Source organism: Copidosoma floridanum, unplaced genomic scaffold, assembly GCF_036245765.1.
Source record: "Copidosoma floridanum isolate Cflo_tuat_1 unplaced genomic scaffold, Cflo_Japanese_pri ptg000026l, whole genome shotgun sequence".
In the NCBI taxonomy this organism is placed as follows: domain Eukaryota; kingdom Metazoa; phylum Arthropoda; class Insecta; order Hymenoptera; family Encyrtidae; genus Copidosoma; species Copidosoma floridanum.
This window is the reverse complement of record NW_028321903.1, coordinates 12,939,542-12,944,115: the sequence shown is the minus strand read 5'-3', so window position 1 is coordinate 12,944,115 and position 4,574 is coordinate 12,939,542. Positions and strand designations below refer to the sequence as shown.

The window sequence follows — 4,574 nt, the reverse complement described above, 5'->3', positions numbered from 1 at the left end:
CAGTTGATGAAATAGAAAATAGTATGGCCAAATTAGATATAAGGGAAATAAGAGAGTTAAAAGATATTAAAGTCCCAAAAACAAATAAAATTCGAGGAAGACCTTGTGAATTTCTAAAAACGACCCGGATGAATAAAAAAAGTAAATTTATGAAACTTAGATTGAAACTTGCATTGAATTGAATAAAAGATCACCGATGATAAACAGTATTAAAATATAAATATTCATTGAAATTATTAAAACTTTAATTTGTATGGTTCTTATTTTGTAAGGATCAATAAACTAATAAGTAACTAATAATTGTGCATTACATATTTACCTTACATCTGAATCTTATATGCAATTTTTTAAAAGCCACAACTAACATTTATTTACTTCATGTCCGAGATAGTTACTTGCAGCAGATGACATATTGTACACACTTATAGGTAGGTACTTCCAATAATAATCACTTGTAATTTTCAAATTGAAATCGTACGCCACCCGCGGAGTGTATCGTTCACCTGGAGCGTATACCGTATACGCTACCCTCCTTACAAATCTCACCTGAGATCTCATCTGATATCTCATGTGATTTCTCACCTGAGATCTCAGGTGAGATTTCTGAAAGAAAAAGAAATAAAATAATTTTTTGCAACGATTATAATTTATACATCAATAGAATACCTAAAATATCAACAGTTACAGGAAAAAAAAAAAACTCGCCTTATATGGGACACGAACACAAGCCCCCAGTTTATCAGGCAAGCATCTTACCGCTTGGCCAGAGAGGATGAGATACCAGTCCAACAATTTACGTCTATATAAAGTGTAAATACCATGTGTTATTGTTTTTCTTATTCACAAATGAATCATTTAATTATTATTATATATAATTTTTCCCAATCTTATTTCTGATGGTTAACCAACTAGATAATATTCAGGAACATTATTTTCTTCACAAACAATAGTTTTCTCTCTTAAAGTTACTCTTGAGGGGGCTTTATATTCAAGTAAAGCATACGTTTTTAATATTAATTATAAATGTTTATTTAAATGTAATTATAAGGAAAAACTACGATATAAAACAAGGGGACTTGATGTGTTGTTAATAAATTATTTTTAAAAAATCCAAATCACTTGCGTGCGTGTATATTATCTTATTTTGAAAAAACACTTATAAAAGTTGGAAATCCTTAAAGCTATTCATGTTATTCCAACTTTTCAAACTTACTATACTCCTTAAAGAATTTCATATAGAGTAATTACTGTAAATTTAATGATACAATACATTTGTAATGAGTTAGGTACAATTGTTTATACCAAACTGTAGGTTTTCACTCGTTTTTTGCGTTTTCGGAAAACAATTACATTGAACTCACAAAACATAAATTGTATCAACAAATTTCCAGTGATGACTTTATCTGTAATTATTTACGGAGTATAAAAAGCTTTGAAAAGTTGGAATAATAAGAATAGCTTCAAAGATTTCCAACTTTTATAAGTGTTTTTTCAAAATAAAATAATATACACGCAACCAATTTGGATTTTTTTAAAATAATTTATTCACAACACATCAAGTCCCCCTGTTTTATAATGTAGTTTTTGTTCATTATTACATTTAAAGAAACATTCATAATTATTATAAAAAACTTATGCCTTACTTGGATATAAAGCCTCGTTAAGAGTAACTTTAAGAGAGAAAATATTTTTTGTGAAGAAAATAATGTTCCTGAATATCATCTAGTTGGTTAACTATCAGAATTAAGATTGGGAAAAATTATATCCATTCATAATTGTATAATTCAGTTGTGAATAAGAAAAACAATAACACATGGTACTTATACTTTATATAGACGTGAATTGTCGAACTGATATCTCATCCTCTTTGGCCAAGTGGTAAGATGATTGCCTGATAAACTGGGGGCTAGAGTTCGTGTCCCATGTAAGTCGAATTTTTTTTTTCCTACATGTGTTGATATTTTAGATTATTATTCTATTAATGTATAAATTAAAATTGTTGCACAAAATTTATTTATTTTTTTTTTTTTCCGAAATCTCACCTGAGATCTCAGATGAGAATTTGGCATGAGATCTTGCCTGAGATCTCAGGTGAGAAATCACATGAGATTTCAGATGAGATATCAGATGAGATCTCAGGTGAGATTTGTCAGGAGGGTGCCCATACTTGAACACTGGTCTACATGCTCTAAGGGAATAGTAGGTTCGTTTGGGGCTTAGCTTGGAGCAGCTTGGAGCTCCTCTGAACTTTGCCCCAAAACATGCGTTTTGCTCCGAGCTCATCAGAGCGATACTCCGGGCAAATTTCTACGGTCAGTATATCTATATTTATGGTCAAGACGTAAATATTCATATGGCCAAGACCGTAAGTATAGATAGACCGACTGTAGGAGTTTGCTCGGAGTCGCTCCGATGAACTCGGAGCAAAACGCGTGTTTTGGGTTTTGGGGCAAAGTTCGGAGGAGCTCCGAGCTGCTCCAAGCTAAGCCCCAAACGAACCTAATGTAATGATGTACAATGCTTTTTTTTTTTAAATATAAGGCTGACAGCCGACAGCCCCATCTGATAGTAAAAAAAAGTATAAGTAGTACATCAATTCTTTTTTTCTCTCATTCTTGCATTTCTTGCTGTTTTTCCTCTGATTCCCATTATTTTCTTATTCATCGCTCTTATCACTTATCGTATTCGCATGCTAAGAAGACCCCATCATGTCTCTCTGTGTCCCTGTACGTCAAAAGAAGTTGGATTTTTTATAAAATTGTTAACTCAAGTGCTTAATGGGACCAGTGCAGATATTAGTTAATAAAACAATGATTACCTCAGTATCAGAAGATCGTGTGCCATATGAAGAGGAGAGTAATAATGGCTACATTATTGGAGATAAGTATATTCCAGAAGAGTTACTTCTAGAAACTCTTTGCTGGGTGGATTACAAATCATTACTTGCCTGTCAATTAGTCTGTAAGCGTTGGAATATTCTCATTCAAGATTATGTTTGGAAAAGAAAAGCTGAGATAATATTAAAGGAGTCATTGACTGCTTATGGCAGCACAGCTCCATGAACAATGTACTACTATTTATGTGATGGAAAATTTGGTCGTAATTTGTTGAAGAACCACTCTGGGCACAAAGGACTGTCTAGAGAATGGATAACTGTATACAATGGTGGCGATGGTTGGAAAGTGCAATATCCACCACAGGGTGTGCCAGAGCTGCCAGATGATGATAGGTTCAAGAGAGATTTATACTGTTTTGTTCCATCTTATAGAAAATGCTGGAAATATCAAGTTGTAGATTTAACTAATGAAGGGGTCTCAGAACACTTTCTAGATGTTTTTCAGCCTCCCATCAAGGTAGTAAGATGTATTATTTTGTTAGGAATATATTTAAAATAATTGTTAATAGTGACTTATTATTTGATTATCTAATTTTTTCCAGGTAAGCGAATACTATAGCTGTTGTTGGGATTGTTCTGCTATTTACATATGTACTATTAAGTTGTTAACAGAAAATGATGTTGTAATAGATTCTAAAAACTTTTTCAAACAAATAGAAGGAGAGGAACAGAACCAGTGGCACAAAGTAAGTATTAGAAACTTGCAAGGTCGGTTAAACTTATTAGGAGCTATTTGCAATGAACATAAAAATATAAATTAACCATTTCAGTTTGAGCACAGATTCTTAGAATATGGAAAAGGACTGAGAAAAATAAGATTTTCTCATGGTGGAAATGATAAACAATTTTGGGCTGGTCACTATGGTGCGAAAATGGGAGGAGCTTGCATTCAACTAGAATTACCTGTATTGAACAATAGGGTGGATAAAGATGATTGATGTATTCTCATGCATAAGTAAAAACAATTTTTTTTAAACAAGATATAAAAAAATAAATATATATCTTGTTAAGAATATAAAAAAAAAAAAGATAACATGCGTGTATGTATGTATATTATGTGTATGTATGTGTATGTACAAGAGCGCCTGCACACTAGCGCCAAATTGGTTCAGCGTAACGGCAGCGCTCGACACAGAGTATAGCTTCACTCTGCAACGCGGCGGCGAGCAAGTCACAAGTCGAACAGTCGTGCTATTATTCGTTGAATTGAGATTTGCCCTACAGCATTTAAGTTCATTGTATTTCTTTAATTCCAACTTATATTTGTTTTTAAATTATGTTTTCCTTTTTTTTTATAATAAATTATATTATTATTTTATTCTAAATTTAAATAATTAAAAAAAACACGGTGTTGAACTTTATTCATTAATAAATCAATCCTGACAAAAATCCCCGCCAGTGTCACTCAATATTAAATAAAATAAAAAAAATAACATAACAAAATGTTTTCATAACTCGTGTAAAATAAGTATTAACAGCATAGCTGTTTGATTCACTAACTTATAAATTTTTAAAAGTATAAGTGAAACACTGCTTCTTGACCTAAAACGGAAAGTGGCGCTGACGCAGCATTAGCAATCTCAATCACGTTCGTCACCGTTGTCCCTCTCACCTCTTGGGTTTCTGCTCCTGAAAAAGGGGGATTAGCGCGGGAGTTCTCCCGTTCTACCAGGAGAAC

General features: G+C 32.6%; 1 pseudogene across 1 annotated transcript; it reads left to right on the top strand.

The window, feature by feature from the left end:
• The first annotated feature begins 2,457 nt into the window (after positions 1-2,457).
• Positions 2,458-4,147, top strand: LOC149373853 (F-box only protein 2-like; annotated as a pseudogene). The gene is made up of 3 exons (XR_016293284.1): positions 2,458-3,353; positions 3,439-3,582; positions 3,667-4,147. The product of XR_016293284.1 is annotated as an F-box only protein 2-like (transcript).
• The last annotated feature ends 427 nt before the right edge of the window (positions 4,148-4,574 follow it).